The sequence below is a fragment of the Leptonychotes weddellii genome, chromosome 1 (genome assembly GCF_054177405.1).
Source record: "Leptonychotes weddellii isolate Sample4059 chromosome 1, ASM5417740v2, whole genome shotgun sequence".
NCBI lineage: Eukaryota > Metazoa > Chordata > Mammalia > Carnivora > Phocidae > Leptonychotes > Leptonychotes weddellii.
The window spans coordinates 68,813,340-68,832,761 of record NC_138369.1 but is presented as its reverse complement, the minus strand read 5'-3'; the positions used below and the strand labels follow the sequence as shown (position 1 = coordinate 68,832,761).

The window sequence follows — 19,422 nt, the reverse complement described above, 5'->3', positions numbered from 1 at the left end:
TCACCAGACAAGGTCAATCACAAAGAAAACGATACTTTAACATTTCATTGCTCCTCCCAAACCACTTCACATAAATCACAAATTTTTGCCAGTCACTTCTGAGATTAACTAGGAAACTAGAGAACATAGACCACACAGAGAGGCCTAGAGATGTTTGTTCCAATATCATATGAACAAAAACAAACAAAAAAGAGCAATGTTAAAATGGGATATTACCAAAACAATTTTTAAATAAGATGACTTCTGACTATCCAAAAGAAGAAAAAGTAATAAACGATTCAGAGTTAGGAGGAAAATTTTCATTTTGGAAGCACTGAGCTCCCTAGTTAAGCAACTCCAGACTGAAACTGGGATATAATTACCTCTAAGAAGTTAACTCAAATGGCTTCTACTAGGACTGTATTCAAAAGTGATTTTATAGCTCCAATCTGGATTCACTTCCATAAAAGTCAAAGATGACTCAAGGCATATCTGATTTGATTTTTCCACTAATGAAATTTTTGTGATTTCATGAAACAAATATGAGGGTTACACTGAAGTTTAATATGATGCATGCAGAGAAATAATATGTAAAATTCAGCATGTAAATCACAAGACCTTCAGTTTTACCACAAAAATTGCAGTATCCCCTTTACATAAGACTATGAATCTTGGATTGGGGATGATACAATTTTTGTCTATCAAGATATATACACTGACCTGAAAATTACACTATCATTTTATACCTGCTTAAGTGTGGCTTAAATCACAGCTAATCACAGAGGGTTATAGTAATTAGAAATCTTAGATAATCATTTCTTCCACCCTTTGATGACAGGAAGAAACTGAGATCCAGAGAAGCCCATCGAAATCTTTTACTAGCTTTCTCCTCCTCTTCCTCCTCCTCCCCCTCCTCTTTCTCCTCCCCCCTCCCCTTCCTTAACTGCTTCCCCTCCTTCTCCCTTCTTCCTTCTCCTCCTCCTCTTCCTCCCAATTATTCCTCAGCTCCCAACCCAATCTGAGTTCTGCCTACCATAGGAACTCTTCTCCCCAGTAACATGAATGCCTATTCTCTCTGTCTTGAAATTTTTCTTCCCTTCACTCAGCACATCAGGTCCCTGATTTTCTTGATACCTCTGATAATTTTGCCTTAGAATGTCCTCTTCTTCTACTTTCACCTTAAATGTTAACTGTCAGGGCTCTGTCACAAATCATCTTCTCTTCCTGTCTACACGCTCGGCAAATGGAACTCCTCCTAGCACTAACTCCCAAATCTCCATCTTTACCCCAACCTTTCTCCAGAGCATCAGTCCCCTGTCTCCCAGTGCCTACTTGACATCTGCCTACTTATTCCACAGATTTCTCAAACTCAGCATGTCCTGAAATGATGGAGTTCTTCTCCCCACCTCAAATCCACTCTCTTCCTCCTGGGTTCCCTAAATTAGAAAATAATCTTTCAGTCTCCCAAGCCAGAAACCTATGTGTCATCTTAAACTCTACCCCCCCTTCTCTTCTTCAACCCCAACATTCAGTAAGTCAGTGAGTCTTACACATATAATTTGTTAAATGTTTCTCAGCTCTGTCCATTTATCTCCATCTCAACTGCCTCCATCCTAGCCCAAGCCACTGCATTAGCCTCCTTACTGGCCTCTTCCTTCAACTTAAGTCATTGTCCAACACATCTTCTTCAGAGAAGCAAAAAGATCTTTCTTGTACTTTCATGGCTAAATCCCTTCCATTTTCCCCAGTGCTCTTAAAATATGCTCAAATTCTAACATAAGTATCAAGGTTGTGTGTTGTCTTGCTTCTTCTCTCCAACAGGCACATGGTCTGCCTCAGTCATTCTCAAATGTAGCTTTTTTATGCATCCATTTCCCCAGGAAGCTTTCAAAGGTATATGCAAATGCACACATACACACATAACCTAAAGTTCAGTTATGTGCTGTAACCTGGCTTGTTTTCTTTAGCTGCTGTGCCTTCACTTTGTACTAATTCTGCCATATCACCAGGATTGAGTTGTTAATTTCTGTACACATGCTAAAGGACCAGAAAAATAATTACTGGTTTCTAGAAATACAGCAGCTATTTCTGTTTTCTCTTTTGACACTTCTCTTGATGCCCATGTTCTACAAAACAGACCCTTCCACAGAAGGGGGCTTTTGCTAAAGGAAACATCTGACATCTTTTTAAAATATGAAAGTGCCACAGGGAACAGGGAATAGAGAGAAGATGAGAGAAGCAGTATCCCTCTCTATGACAACTTATCCACGCCCGACAACAGCAGTCTTAACATCACAATTAACCAACTTCAAATTGCCAATGTCTGGCCAAGTAGCTCTTGGGGAAAAAAGCAGTTGTTAAAGAAAATATACTAATGGTTCTAAAGGATAACAAATAATTTTAAGAATCATCAAGAAAGCTTTTGTAAAATATCTATGTTCTAGTATGATCCCTGGGGCTCTGATTTAGTAGGTTCTAGATTATGCTAGAGCATATATATTTTTAAAGCCTCACAGGTAATTATGATGCACAAAACATTTAAGAACAGCTGCAATATACATTTGCAATAAACCTATAGAAAATGTACTCATACAGTCTTCCACACTGTCAGTTTTCTGCAATTGCCTTAAATTTCAGAAAACATCAGGATGCCAGACTGACCAGACAAAGCTGTCAGGGTTAACAATTCACAGCTAATCCTCCTTCATTTGGGGAAAACAGGAAAAGCTAGGATGTAACTGTGAAACAAATAAAAATCTGTGCCATGAACGTGGTTGCTATGTGGTACCTAATCCTCTACCACCTTGGCCTCATCCTCTGAATGGAATATATGACTGTAAACCTTGTTAGGAGGGGCTTTTGATGTTTCAGTTCATATATGTTGAACTAATAAAAATTGTACACATTTAAAAAAAAAAAAAAAAATCTGTGCCATGAAAAAGGAGAGGAAGAAAACAAATCAAGATGGTTACTATCCTTGTTTCTGTTGACAGAACAAATAGATAATTTTTCCATTCTTTTTATAAAGTATGCAGATGATTTTAAAATTCATGTTTTAAGGAACATTATAGGTATTTCTCAAAAATTTTGAGAATATATTGTTCTTATGGTGAATAATAAGTCTTTGGACTGACATATTTGGGATCATATGTTTGCTCTGTCACTTTCTAGCTATATTATAGTGAGCAGTTTGCTTACTTCTTCTGAACCTGTTTCCTCTGTTGTAAAAATCAGGAAAAGGGAAAGTTCTCTAGTGAATCAAACTGGCCCACAGATGTCTGTGGAAGAATGGTGACTTACAGGCAGAGGAGGAGGAGAATGGTGGGCAAATCAGAATTGTGGATGGATAGAGGCACTTTCTGGGAAAGGCTGAAATGCACTCTGTTTTGGGAGGGCCTGAAACTAGAGACCTAATAAATAAACAATAACAACGAAACCTGTAACAGCTCAACATGTTAACTCTGGTTTATGCTACAGGCCAGGCCTCAGCCCCTGGCACAGTTTGTGCATCAGGGCAAAGCAGATGGTGGGGAATGGGAAATGTTTTCAAAGCACTTAAAAACATCAGTCACTTAAATGTTCAGAATTCACCAGGAGGAGTTAATTCAACAACCAGGAAAACCAAAACACTAAATGGGACCTAGAGAACTTCAGTTTGAACACATCAGGGATATCTCCAAACACACAGGTATCATGAAGATTGGGCCAAATCCCACAAAGAGATGGAGAAGTTGAGAAAGATGGCTAAAATTCAGAAGTCGGTGCTGAACTTTGGGTTAATGCTTAATCATTTTTATTCTGAGTTGTATCAAACTGGTCAGATGTGAAGAAAATTATTTCATATGTATGTAAAACTTCTAGCGGATACTAAGAAGTCAAAAAGTGTTCTATTTTCCTTATCACACTGTTTATCAGTTAAGTGACCAGTTGTCCTGGAGAACAAACTCTTACCCTTCCACCTCGCTAAACACTTTTTAAAAATAAACAAGAATACCAGTCCATGGTATGGAGATTCCAAAGACTCTTTGTGACCCCCTCCTGATACTTTAACAACCCTCATCTGTAGTGCTAGCTTCTGACAGCATTAAATCTCAAAGGCTTCAGGAGACATTTATTTCTTCTTGTCTGTCATAGGAGAAGATGGAGAATGAAGGTCACAATCTTCTGCATAATAGTTCTCTAATATGTAGAGAGAGCCAATCATTGGGGCAGCCACCCAGCAAATCATAGATCAGTGCAAAGCACATACAGAGAAAGGTTTGATCTTTTGCCTTATTCATGATCTCTCCTGGGGAGCTAGTACAGTACAGGTCTCTAGGCTTCCTTAGAGTTATTTAAAAGCAGTGTTTCATACACATTATGCTGAACATCCCTATGGTATTGGGGTTATCTACTCAGTGCCCCTCTCTTAGAAACTGTCTCCCCCATCAGCACAATAGAATCCAGAACTGCTATCTTATAAGGTCACCCCAACAGCTGACTCCAGGAGTAGATGCCTAGGCAAACTGGGCCAGTGGGTCCCTTCTCCAGGACTTGGGACAATAAAAAAAATTGATAATAGTCTCTCTTTGGTCTTCTGATATTTCATGGTTTCCATTATATAAGATGAAGCTATGAAGAGTGAGATGCAGAGGCAGGGATACAGAAGCCTTCAAATCCCTGGTTCCAGCTGCCTGAGGTCCAGCTGCATTCCTGCTCTTTCCAAGACCTATGCTGTTTAGATCTTTTGACTCCATGAGACACCCCATTATCTTTCCTTTGTTGTTGTTGTTGTTGTTTAAGCTAGCCTGAATCAATTTCTGTTGCATACATCCTAAAGAAACTAAACTAATGCTTAATGGTTGAGTTTACTGTCTTAGAAGTTTTCTAAGTGAAAACAGACTATATAAGAATCAGTTAGTCTGATCCTATTTTTAATCTCCTCCTAGAAGTATTTCCAACCACCCAACCAAGCATATTGGCACTGCTTGTTATCATTTACATACTACAATGCAGTATAGCAGTTAAGAACCTGAACTCTAAAGCCAGACATCCCAGCACTGAATCCCAGCTCCACTAACATAGTGGATTCTGTGACCTGCCACCCAGATCCCTCTTCAGAACTAAGAAATTTATTCTATTCCTCCAGCTGCTGGGAGACCAGTCTCCAGGAACGGTCCTCTATTGAAAACAGCTGCCTCACCCAAAGTCATAATCCCTTTCCAGGCACAACTTGCATAATATAAAGGCCATTGCCCTCAGCCTATTTCTGGAAAAATATGTAGGGCCATCCTTGCTCCAGAACCCCTCATGGGGTTGACTGGAGCCTTTTTTGAGGTTGCATCACACCTCAACTTCTCCTCCTTCCCAATCCTGCTTCCTTCTCTGCCTCCTGGGTGTTGATTCTGAGAGCATGCCCTGATAAACCTCCTGCATACAAATCTCCATGCCAGAGTCTGCTTCCTGTGCCACCAACCTGCAACTCACTTGCTGTGAGATCTCTGTGCCTCAGTTTCATCATCTATAAAATAATGCTAAAAATATGACCTATTTCACAGTAATATCATGAAAATTAAATGAATTAATGTATATAAAGTGCCTAGAATGGAACAGCATCTGGCATATGGCAAGTGCTATTTAACTCAGCTACTCATATATTTACCACACGGTAGCAAATTGACTCATTTCTTTTTATACAACTTAAATTGGTTATTAAGATTAAACAAATTTCCAAGGGACCCTAACTTTGAACAGAAAGAAGTTCAGGAGTACAAGACCCCTGAATCTAACATTTCCTTCCTGACTTGGTTCATTAAAAGTCCAAGTATGTAGGCCTTCAGGTCTCACAGAAGGAGATTCATCTATTGACTAGAGTTTGTGCCTGAGAAAGGGCAATGGGGGTTAGCCTTGGAGACTGATTTTTACCAATCTGTTGTTTTTGTAAGTGGTACTTTGTACTTGTGCCCAGAGATGCTGGTGATGAGTGTGTTGCTATAAAACTAGACATAAAACATGTGAAATGGAGCCTAAATCATAAATACAAAAACTGTAACAGCAGGTTAGATTTTATGACTCTAATTTGTCTTAAATTGACATATAACATTGCTCTTGGCATCACTTGGAGTACTGTATGCAAATCAAAGGTAAATATGTGCCCAGATAATTAAATTTAGTTCTTCAGTGAGGTCAATATTGATAACTGAGCACTAGTCATAATTCTTGATGAAGGGATAAATTTTCTTTTTATTATTCTGCTGTGAAAGATAAATAACATATTGTACATTTGCATACACCTAGAAAGTAATTAATTGAATATTTCAATGTAAGTTTCACATGCATCCGAGGCAAAAAACAGAAATGGAGATTCTGTTAGGGAAAAGAGTCAGGATCTGGACCACACACAATTTTCCCTCCCAACCTCATGTCTTTGTCAACTTCTTCCTCTGCCTCGATTTCTCATACCCCAGCTCTGCACACCAGTAGCTCCTTCTTGTCACTCAAACCTTTGCTTAAAGATTTCTCCTTAAAGATGCCCTGACCAACCTAAAATGAAAGAAAATACCCAAAAACTTTTATCACATTCCCTTAATTTTCTACAGATTCTTCATCACCGTTAGTTTTTTATTTTTTATTTATCCAGTCGATTATTGTCTGTTTTCCCTACTAGAATGTATGTTTTAGGAGAACTGAGACCTTGACTGTCTCTGTCTCCAATAAATACTCAGTGCCAGAAGTAGTGTCCTGCCTAAAATAGGAGGTCAGCAAAAATTCGTTAAATGAATGAACAAGCAGCAGTCACTGAAAAGTAGACAAGTCTCAAGCCAAACCAAACTGATAAAGAAATGTACACATTAAGTAAGTCAGCCTTGCTCTGGGCACTATGCTAGCCACTTTCATGTGTGTTATCTTACTTAATCTAATCTATATCTCTCTCAGCAGATTGTACTGATAAACTCAAATGTCTCTCAGTCAATAAAATAAAAATTCAAGGGAGTTAAGTAATTTGCCCAAGTCAAACTGCTAATAAATGGAAAGCTACGTCTGTTTGTAGGACCCAGCCTCTTCCTACAATCACATTGGTTTGCTATCAGATCATCATTCTTCTTCATTTCCCTTTTTAATTGGCAATGGAAAATAGGTATTCATGATCAAAATAATGTATCATACGCTAACAAAATTTCTTAGATGCCAGTTATATTTTATGCAAAAAACTACCAATTCTCCGTTCTTCATACTAATCAAGGAGAAAAAAATATCTGTATAGTAAAGAAGTTTAACAATAAAAATGTATTTCATACTTATTTTTGGAAAAGAGACAAATAAATATTTACCTTGTTGAGCTAACTTGTCTTTTGGCAGAAGCTTGAAAATAGGCAGCCTGGAATCATTCTCTTTCTCCTTTCCTCCTCCTCTTCCTCCTCCTCCTTCTCATTCTCTCTCTCACACACACACACAATAATATTGCTCTTGGATTTCATGTCATATCATATAAATACTACCTTATATAAGCTGGAAACCATGGGCAAGAGATTTAGCATCTGTGTACTTTAGTTTTGCCCTCTATATATAACCCATGTGCTCCCAAATTTCCCCACATGTGGGGGGATGTTGGAGAAGAAAGAATATTTGTGAACCATTCCAGAGTTCCCTAAAGTAAAAAGATGGCCATTCTCCATAGGTGAATTTCATTGCTTCTCTGGGATGTGGAAAATACACCAGATTTTTACAAATAGTACCATTTTTATCTTTTGGCCCACAACACATGAAAAGAGGGGATTGTACCAGATGGCCTCTAACATCCCTGCCAGCTCTAACCTCCCAGGAATCAACAAGCAGAGTGGAAAGAACACAGGATTTGAAGTAAAACAGACCCAAATTATAACAGTGAATCTCTCTGAACCTCTATTATTCTATAAAGTTGACATAATAAATTTACTTCTCAGAGTGGTTATAAAGACTAGTACTTAGGCACTTAGTACAAAGACTAGCACATACACACTTTAAATGGTGGCCATTATGATTATTATGGGTTGAACTGTGTCCCCGAAAAAAATACATTGAAGTCCTAACTCTAAATACCTCAGAATGTGACCTTACCTTACCTTAGCAGAGGTAAGTTAAAATGAGGTCATTAGAGTGGGTCTTAATCCAGTATGACTGGTGTCCTTATAAAAAGAGGAAATTTAGGCACAGAGACAGACATGAGCACAGGGAAAATGTTGTGTGAAGATAAAGGCAGAGATAGGAAGTGATACATCTACAAGCCACGGAACACCGCAGATTGCCAGCCACCACCAAAATCTAGGCGAGAGGAATGGAACAAATTCTCCCTGACAGCTCTTAGAAGGAACCAACCTTGCCAAAACCTTGATCTTGGTCTTCTGGCCTCCAGAACTGTGAGACAATAAATTACTGTTGTTTAATCCACTCAGTTTGTGGTACTTTGTTACTGCAGCCCTAGCAAACTAAGATGATTCTGAGTGGCCAATTTTTTCTGATGTATTTGTACTGTTCTTCCACCTAGAAATGAATGTTTTCCAAACTTTTTTGACAGCAAGCTCAATATGCAAAGTATTTTACACAGTCACATATATCATACAAAATGACATTGGCTATTATTACCCAAAATGTGCCCTGGTATTTTCTGTTCTGTTATTTTTATTCTGATGCTAACCTACTAAATTGATTTCACAATGCCCAGGGGGAAGTGACCCCACTAAGAAACACTAGGCTGGACTACAAACTTCTTGAGAGTGAGGACACATCTCTCCTTCTCGTACAACCTAACCAACACTGAAACTTTATTAATCACATAAACCCTTGATGATTGACTTTTAAGGCCAAAATATACTTGATACCTTTTTATGCCATTGCTTTGGGCTTTATTAATAAATCTATGCCAGAATATTCAATGTCTGTGTGAATTTAAAAATAATTACCAGGAAGGTATGTACCAATGACTGGTGAATTTTCTTAGATAAAATCACATTATTATAAAAATATGTTAGATGTTTCTTTGACACACAGATTTGTTCTAACCTAAATGGCCTTAGCTCCCGCCAAGGGCACTGAAATTCCACATGCTGCTTATCATCCAAAAAAAAGAAAATTATATATGTAAGTCAAGTTTCCTTCTAATAAAAAGATAGCTTGTATGTTTTCCATCAGATGCTATACATATATATTGTGGAGATAAAAGAATCTGCTTTAATATTTCATATCACATTGCTACATTTTAAAAGGAATTATACCAATAAATATTAGATAACAAGTGATAAATATTTCTCACTGGTGAAATAAGATGTTATCAAATGATGTATTGTACTTTTGAGACTGTCTGTGAGTTTACTAGTTATCTATGTTGTTTCCTTGATAAAAATTCAAAAATATATATAATTCAATATTAAAGCAACAAATAATTATTCAGTACCTACCACATCTGCATAGATATATGCAGATATATATATACATATATATATATGTATATACTGATTAATAATATCTGCCCTCTAGACCTGCTTAAAATCTAGTGGAACTTAAAAGATATAGGGCTTCTAGAGTAGGTGCATCCATGAATCCCCATTTTCATCACGTCCCAAAATCACCTCCACCAACTACCACCACCAAATTATTCTCAATGAAACAAGTAGTACAAGTAGAGATAAAACTTACACTGGCATTAAAACCAAGGCCTAGCAGTTATTCATGTGCCAAAAAGCTTTAACACCCCCCCCCTCACACACTGCTCCCGTAGGATCCATCCAGTTTATGCTTCAAAATTTTCTCCTGGTGTTAGCAACCACACCAAGAAGAAAACACCCCTCCCTTCCCTCACCCCCAGAGGCAAATATGAATGCTTCAGTGCCTCACCTTCAAGGTCGTCACACTGTATTCAATCAGCCATATGTTTTTAAAACTTACAAAAGTAAAATATTTTAATATATATTTCTATTTTGACTTCTCTCCATTGCATTTCCCCTAATGTAGGGTGAGGTGGGAGTGGCCTCAGGCAATCCTGCAAGGCAAAGGGGATTAAACTGGGGATACATTTGGTTTGGATAAGTGGGATTTATTTGTGTGATTCACAGTCAATTCTGAGACGGTAAAATTAATCCTTCAGTGGAAGAATGGCTTCTGGGAATTCTAATGCCCATTGTACCAACTCACCCAGCATCATGACACAAAGTTGCAGGCCCAGGGTTGTGTCATGATATCAACACTTTCTACAGTACCCAGCACCAGAAGTATGTGGGTTACGGATGAAAAGCAGGTGTTAAAATGTAAGGAGCCAGAAACCAGTCTGCAGAAAATTCTTCTGAATCTTATCCCTCATATAGGAAAGAAACTTGATAGAAGCTTTGCCAAATTTGACAACACTAAGTACATAGTATTATCCATAACAAGGTGAAGTTGAAAAAGACTTTTCAAAAGATGAATAAAATTTAATTAAATTAATAAAAAGCAATAAATAAATTTAAAAAAACATTGATAATTCATTACAGAAGAAAAAACTAATGTATCTTTCTATTCTCTTTAAAAAGATGATCAAAGACAATGCAGGCAAAAAAGGTAAGACAAATTATAGAGACGTGTCAGGAAATATAGCTATTGCCATGCACAGAGGTAGTAAATAGAGAGCCTAATGGCCGGAGATCTCAGAAAGTGCTCGTTAAAGAAAAAAAAAAAAAAAAGCCTTTCTAGAGGAAGGGTTTTCCTTAAAGTGAAACTTAGATCATCTCTAAGAGCTGAGCCATGTGGGGAAGCCAAGTTAGACAGAGATGGGCCCCATGGGAGTTAAGTGCAAGGGAAACTCAAGACAAAAAAAGTGAAATATTCTGGGGCCAAAATATCTCAAAACACCACAGGACAAACAATCTCCCTGAAGGGAGTTCTTGTAAATAGCTAGGCCAGGAAAATGCAACTCATTCTCTAAAGAGTAGTAAAAAATTGGTATAACTTCAATACTACAATTCTACAAGAAAAATGGTATAAATGAATAGCAAAACTGACTAGACAAAAACATCTCCCAGGGAAAGCTTGCCACAGAACAGATAAAAATAGTGACCGTGTATTTTGCCATGAATTTTTTTCAAGTTATTTTTCTCTAAAAAGTAAACCCAGGAAGCAGAAATGCAGAAATGCGGGGAAAATATTATGAGAAAAGAAGAGGAAATGGTGAGAAAAAGGAATGGGGTGAATTAAATATTGTAAGAATTTGTGAAAACAGTTAAAAGGAAAAAAGCATTCTATAAATGAGGGCCAAATTAAAATGAAAACAAGAGAGGATAAATATTGTGGAGGAAGAAGCAGTGATTATTACCAATTATAGATGTTTGAAAAGCAGTCAAAATAAGACAAATAATGCAAAAGTTAAGAAAGAGGGAGAAAGGGGAAGATGATAGGAAAAAAAACAGGTAAATGAGTTCTACCTTAGATATAACTGTTCAACAGTAAGTTGGAACAAATTTTTGAAATTACAATTCAAGAAAGTTTTCTTGAAATTAGAATTTACATATTGAAATGGCATACCATGTGCCTGAGAAAACTGACCCAGGAAAGTCAAACAAACTGTGGTAAAATTATTGAAATTTAGAAATTAAAAGAAATTATTCCATTTGTCAGACAAAATGATTAAGACATTTATAAGGGAAAGAATTGGCCTCAGGTCAGATTTTCCACAGCATCCTTCAAAGCCAAAGACAGTAGAGCAATCTCAAGTAGACCCTCAAGGAGAAAGGTGTGAGCAAAGTATTTTATAGCCAACCAAGCTATCTTTCTGAATAAAGGCTACAAAAAAACAGTTTTGTGCATTTAACTCAGGGAATATTTTTCTAATGAGCCCTTCTTGAGGAAACATCTAGGCAACAAATTCTAGCCAACTGAGAGATGACTGGGGAAACCACAGCAAAAAGACTGATTGTGTATATTAAATGTATTTACTGTAGAACTAAGATTAAAATAAATGTCAGGATTATGGAGACATCAAATTATAAATATTAAATATGTACATACTCTGTGCCAAGCAATTATCTTCATAGTTGTATTTCACACATATCCTTTAAGAATTTTATTGCAGCATCATTTATAATAGCCAAAAAGAAAAAAGAAGAAACCTAAATGTCCATGAAAATTTAAATGCAGGAAGAACAGCACAATACAATGCTTATGGATAAATATATAGTTAATATCAGGAATGGCTACATAATTTGTATGGCTTAGTCCAAAATGAAAATGTGGGCCTGTAATGTAATATTTCACAAATGCTATCTTAACCCAGTTTTGAAGTCATGGCTGAAAACCTCAATTTCCCTTCACCAGAGTTTATAAAACCCTAACTCCAACCACTTCCCTTGTCAGACTCCCACTCTCTGGGGCCACTGTGCACACAGCCAACTGCCTCCCTTATCAAGAACCCAATACTTTAGGGCCAGGTACCAGACAACTAGGGACAGCCCCTTCTCCCAGGAGCATATGAAATTATTCAAATTAGCCAATTAACAGGGACCCCAGGAAGTGTAGATAACCTCACAGCTTGTTACATAAACTATTACATTAAACTACTCCAGCTTGCTACTACCCTGTCCCAGGAGGAACCCTCTTTATGGCCTTGCATGGCAGTGTTCTCTCATTTTCAGTAAGAAAGAGTTCTGCCTTTCATCCACCTGTGTGTCAGTGTGTTGTATCCCACCACCAAAGGAATTTTTAAATCTTACAAAACAGGGGCCACTTGCCTTGGCTAAGATTTGAAAACAGCAACAGCACAGCATTAAACCAAGCACAGGAACCTTCTAAACACAAACCCTATGCAAATGCACAAGTTACATACTCAAAACTGGCCCTGGTCAAAACTAAAACACGTGTGACTCATAAGCACTGAATTCAAGAGCATTTACTTCTAGAGAAGGAAGGAGGAGAATTAGATAACAAGGAGAACCGTGGGTTTCAACTGTATCTAATATTTTTTATTTTGCTAAAAGAAAAAATATCCAAGCCAAATATGTTAAAACATTAAGACTTGATAAAGCTAGGTGACAGATACATGAGTGTTTGCCATATTTTCTGAAAGCTTGAACTATTTCACTTTTTAAAAAATAATTAAAACAGTAATATGATTAGATGCAAAAATACTCAGCAAAATAGTAGCAAACTGAATCCAACAATACATTAAAAAAATCATTCACCACAATCAAGTGGGATTTATTCCCAGGATGCAAGGGTGGTTCAATATTCACAATCAATCAACGTGATACATCAGATCAACAAGAGAAAGGACAAAAACCATATGATCATTTCAATAGATGGAGAAAAAGCATTTGACAAAGTATAACAACCATTTATGACAAAAGCCTTCAACAAAGTAGATTTAGAGGGAAAATACCTCAACATAGTAAAGGCCACCTATGAAAAACCCACAGCTAATATCATACTAAGTGGGGAAAAACAAAGCTTTCCTCTATAGTCAGGAACAAGACAGGGATATCTACTCTCACTACTTTCACTCAACATAGTCCTAGAAGTCCTACCCACAGCAATCAGACCAAAAAAAAAGGAAAAAGAGGCATCCAAATTGGTAAGGAAGAAGTAAAACTTTCACTATTTGCAGATGTCCTGAAACTATATACAGAAAACCCAAAAGACTCCACCAAAAAACTACTAGAACTGGTAAACAAGTTCAGAAAGTTTGCATGATACAAAATGAGTATCAGAAATCTGTTGCATTTCTTTACACTAATAGTGAAGCAGCAAAAAGACATATTAAGAAAACAATCTCATTTACAATTACACCAAAAATAATAAAATACCTGGGAATAAACCTGACAAAGGAGGTGAAAGACCTGTACTCTAAAAACTATAAAACACTGATGAAAGAAATTGAAGATGACACAAAGAAATGGAAAGATATGCCATGTTCATGGATTGGAAGAATAAATATTGCTAAAATGTCCATACTACCCGAAGCAATCTACAGATTTGATGTAATCCCTATCAAAATACCAATAGCATTTTTCACATAACTAGGAAAACACAATCCTAAAATTTGTATGGAACCACAAAAAAACCCTGCATAGCCAAAGCAAATCTTGAAAAAGAAAAGCAAACCAGATGTATCACAATACCAGATTTCAAGGTATAATGCAAATCTGTAGTAATCAAAACAGTATGGTACTGGCACAAAAATAGACACATAGATCAATAGAACAGAATAGAGAGCCCAGAAATAAACCCACAATTATACGTTCCATTAATCTTCAGCAGATGAGGTAAGAATATGCAATGGGAAAAAGCCACTTCAAATGGTGTTGGGAAAACTGGACACTATCATGCAAAAGAATGAAACTGGACTGGGACACCTGGGTGGCTCAGTTAGTTGGGCATCTGCCTTCGGCTCAGGTCATGATCCCAGGGTTCTGGGATCGAGTCCCATGTTGGGCTCCTTGCTCAGCAGGAAGCCTGCTTCTCCCTCTGCCTGCAGCCTCCCTTGCTTGTGCTCTCTCTCTCTCTCTCTGACAAATAAATAAATAAAAGCTTTAAAAAAAAAAAAGAATGAAATTGGACCACTTTCTTACACCATACACAAAAATAAATTCAAAATGGATTAAGGACCTAAATGTGACCTGAAACCATAAAAATCCTAGAAGAGAGCACAGGCAGTAATTTCTCTGACATCAACTGTAACTACTTTTGTCTAGATATGTCTTCTGAGACAAGAGAAATAAAAGCAAAAATAAACTATTGGGACTACAACAAAATAAAAAGCTTCTGTACAGTAAAGGAAACAATCAACAAAACTGAAAGATAACCTACTGAATGACAGAAGATATGTGCAAATGGCATATCTGATAAAGGGTTAGTATCCAAAATATATAAAGAACTGATACAACTCAATACCCTCCCAAAAACAAATAATCCAATTAAAAAATGGGCAGAAGACATAAACAGACATTTCTCCAAAAAAGACATACAGATGGCAATAGACATATAAAAAGATGCTCAACATCAGTCATCATTAGGGAAATGCAAATTAAAACAGCAATGAGGGGCACCTGGGTGGCTCTGTCAGTTAAGCATCTGACTCTTGATTTCTACTCAGGTCATAATCTCAGGGTCGAGAGATCAAGCCCTGCATCAGGCTCCATGCTCACCAGGGAGTCTGCTTGAGATTCTCTCCCTCTCCCTCTGCCCTCCACCGACTCATGTGCTCTGTCTTGCTCTCTCTCAAATAAATAAATAAATCTAAAAAAAAAAAAAAACAGGGCACCTGGTGGCTCAGTCATTAAGTGTCTGCCTTCAGCTCAGGTCATGATCCCAGAGTCTTGGGATCGAGCTTCGCATCAGGCTCCCTGCTCAGCAGAAAGCCTACCTCTCCCTCTCCCACTCCCCTGCTTGTGTTCCCTCTCGCGTGGTCTCTCTCTCTGTCAAAAAATAAATAAAATCTTTAAAAATAAATAAATAAATATTAAAAAGTAAAAACCAATGAGCTATCATCTCACACCTGTCAGAATGACTAAAATAAAAAACACAAGAAACAACAAGTGTTGGTGAGGATGTGGAGAAAAGGCAAACTTCACGCGTTGTTGGTGGGAATGCAAACTGGTGCAGCCACTGTTGAAAACAGTATTGAGGTTCCTTAAAAAATGAAAAATAGAACTACCATACAATCCAGTAATTCTACTGCTGTGTATTTACCCAAAGAATACCAAAATACTAATTTGAAAAGATATATGCCCCCATATGTTTATTGCAGCATTATTTACAATAGGCAAACTACAGAAGCAACTCAAGTGATGAATGAATAAAGAAGTGATTGATACACACACACACACACACACACAGAAGTGGGGAACAAGGGCAGGAGACTGGAAAGAGGGTAACAGTGAGGTCAGATATTTCTGTCCTTGGCTCCCCACCCCCCAATTTGCAGTGGATACCCTGACTTTACCTGAGGCTGAGGCTCCTTGGGGAGCCCTGTCTGTAGAGCTCCCTCCCCTGCCCTTGTCCAAAGGTAGACATGAGCTCTCCACAATTGCTTGCCTCAGGGTGCTGCACACTTTCCCTAAATCCTGCCCACACTTTCATTAGGCTCTTCTCAAATCACCCAATCTGAAGGTCCCATTGATGTTTTGCTGGGACAGGGAGGAAGAGAAGAAGAAAAGTACCATACCAAATTGTGGAGGCAGTACATGCATAAATGTTAAGTGCCTATAGATGACTCAGCCACACAGCCCTCCTGCCCACCACTGGTATGTCTCTATTTTTGTGAAAAAAAGAATTAAATAAATGCTATGCAATTAAAATACTAAATTACAAGCATATCTCATCTTATTGCACTTTACTGCAATTTTTTGATTTCACAAATAGAAGGTTCAAGACTTTAGTGGGGAAAGTAACTGCAGATGTGTAGAAATAGTAAGAGAACTAGAATTAGAAGTGGAGCCTGAAGATGGGGCTGAATTGCTGCAATCTCATGATAAAACTAACAGATGAGGACTTGCTCCTTATAGATGAGTAAAGAAAGTGCTTTTTTGAGATGGAATCTAGTCCTGATGAAGATGCTGTGAAGACTTGAAATGACAGCAAAGGATTTAGAATATCACATAAACTCAGTTGATAGAGCAGTGGCAGGATTTGAAAGGATTAACTCCAATTTCAAAAGAAGTTCTACTGTGGGTAAAATGCTATCAGGCAGCATTGGGTGCTACAGAGAAATTGTTTGTGAAAGAAAGAGTCAGTCAATGTGGCAAATTCATTGTTGTCTTATTTTAAGAAATTGCCACTGCCACCCCACCTTTAGCAATCACCACCCTGATCAGTCAGCAGCCATCAATATGGAGACAAGAGTTCTCATGAGCAAAACGATTCCAACTCACTGAAAGCTCAGGAAAAGGTTAGCATTTTTTAAACAGTAAAGTATTTTTAAATTAAGGCAGGTGCATTTTTAGACATAATTCTATTGCACACTTAATAGACTACAGTGTAGTATAAACAACTTTTATATACACTGAGAAACCAAAAAATTCATTTGACTTGCTCAATTGGGATATTCATTTTATTGAGTGGTCTCAACCAAACCTGCCATATCTCTGAGGTATGCCTGTATTATAAGCACCCTAACTATAATTATTTCACACTTCTGAAACAAGTTTATATTTTGTAGAATGCTTTTGACTACCTTTTAAATCATTTAGTCATTTATGCCCCCCTCCCCAAAACATGTACACAGCTTAACACATATATGCATCACTCTTAAAGATGAAGAAATTGGAGGAGGAGCAAGATGGCGGAGGAGTAGGAGACCTATATTTCGTCTGGTCCCAGGAATTCAGCTAGATAGCTAACAAACCATTCTGAACACATACAAACTCCACAGGAGATTGAAGAAAAGAATAGCAGCAAATCTCTGAACAGAAAAGTGACCATTTTCTGGAAGGCAGGACATGCGGAGAAGTGAATCCGAGGAGATATTCGGGAGGATAGACGGCGAGGGAGGGGGCCTCCGTCAGCCACTACCCCCAAGTGATAGAGCAGCAGAGCACAAAATTGGAAACTTTAGAAATCGGCTCTGCTGAGGGACGTGGCTCCAGTGGCTAAGCGGGGGGTGGAACCCTCACTGGGACAGTGTGGTCTCAGGACCCTCAGGGTCACAGAAAGACCGGGGATGCCTGAGTACAGCAGAGCTCCCAGGTATCAGAGCGGGGAAGCCAGCTGCAGAGAAGGAGCCGAGGAGTGGGCTCTCAGCTCAGGGTTGCCATAAACCATGATCTGCGGCACAGTCAGGCCACTGCTTTTCCAGCAGGGACCCAACAAGAGGCAGATCAGGGGAGACTCCCCCTCCTCCCCTGGGAGGGGCAGCTTGGGAGTGCACTGCGGGGGTCTGCTGGGTTTGGAGACACCACATGGGGTCGTGTGCCAGAGATAGAAATGCTTGGTCACAGGCCTGGTGAGCACGGAGTGCAGCCAGAGACAGGGGAGACAGGAGTGATTGACTGCTTTTCTCAGGAGGCTCACTGAGGACTGGGGCCCCGAGTTCTTGGCTCCCCCAGGGCGGAGATTGGGAGGCTGCCATTTTCACTCTCATCCTCCAAAGCTGCAGGGAAAGCTTGCAGGAAACAAAACCTCCCAAGATCAAACCCCAGCAGATTACTTAGCCCAGACCCGGCAAGGGTGGGGCAATTCCGCCTCCCACAAACACATTTGGGAACCACAGCAACAGGCCCCTCCCCCAGAAGATCAGCAAGAACAGCTAGCCAAGACCAAGTTGACTGATCAATGAGAATGGCAGAACTCCAGCGCTAGGAGAATACTCCACAAAGAACTCATGGCTTTTTTACCATGATTCTTTAGTCTTTCAAAGTTAATTTTTTTACTTTTTTTTTTTAATTTTTCTTTTTCCGATTTTCAACATCTTATCAATCCCTTTTTTTAAATTTTTTTTTATTTTTCATTTTTAGAGTCATATTCTATCCCTTCATACTACTTAACCTTATTTTTGGTATACATATAAAAGTTGTTCTCTCTTTAAAATTTTGGATACAGTTTCTTCTAACAGTACAAAATATACCCTAAATCTCTAGTGTATGGCTTTGTTCTAGTCTCCTGCCTGATCACATTCTCCCCACCCTCTTTTTTAATCCTCTTCTTTTTTTCAACCAACTTTTTATCTTATCAATTCCTTTTATAAAATCTTTTATAATTTCCATCTTTACAGTCATATTCCATCCCTTCATTGTATTTACCCTTATTTTTGTACATATATAAGTTCTTCTTTCTTTAAAAATTTGGGAGGCACTTTCTTCTAACAGACCAAAATACGCCCAAAATCTAGTGTGTGGCACTGATCTATGCACCAGCCTGATCATATTTGATCATATTCTGTTTTTTGTCAGTTTGTTCATTTGTTTTTATCTTTATCTTTTTCTTTTTCTTTTCTTTTTTCTTTCTTTCCCTTTCTTTTTCCCCGATTTCAGGTCAATTTTGATTTGTTTAGTGTATATTTTTCTGGGTCGTTGTTACCCTTTTAGCACTTTGTTCTCTCATTCATCTATTCTCTTCTGGACAAAATGACAAGATGGAAAAACTCACCTCAATAAAAAAGAACAAGAGGCAGCACCGACTGCCAGGGACCTAATCAATATGGACATTAGTAAGATGTCGGAACTAGAGTTCAGAATGACGATTTTAAAGATACTAGCTGGGCTTGAAAAAAGCATGGAAGTTATTAGAGAAACCCTTTCTGGAGAAATAAAAGAACTAAAATCTAACAAAGTCGAAATCAAAAAGGCTATTAATGAGGTACAATAAAAAAAAAGAGACTGTAAGGCTAGGATAAATGAGGCAGAAGAGAGAATTAGTGATATTGAAGACCAAATGATGGAAAATAAAGAAGCTGAGAAAAGAGAGAGATAAACAACTACTGGATCACGAGGGCAGAATTCGAGAGATAAGTGATACCAAAAGATGAAACAA

At 38.1% G+C, this 19,422-nt stretch overlaps 1 long non-coding RNA gene across 1 annotated transcript in view; it reads right to left on the bottom strand.

The window, feature by feature from the left end:
• Positions 1-19,228, bottom strand: part of LOC145722510 (uncharacterized) — a 304,446-nt gene extending 285,218 nt beyond the window's left edge. The window contains exon 1 of the long non-coding RNA XR_014146807.1: positions 19,131-19,228. This is a non-coding gene — a long non-coding RNA (uncharacterized LOC145722510). The remainder of the gene's footprint in view (positions 1-19,130) is intronic.
• Positions 19,229-19,422: the final 194 nt, after the last annotated feature.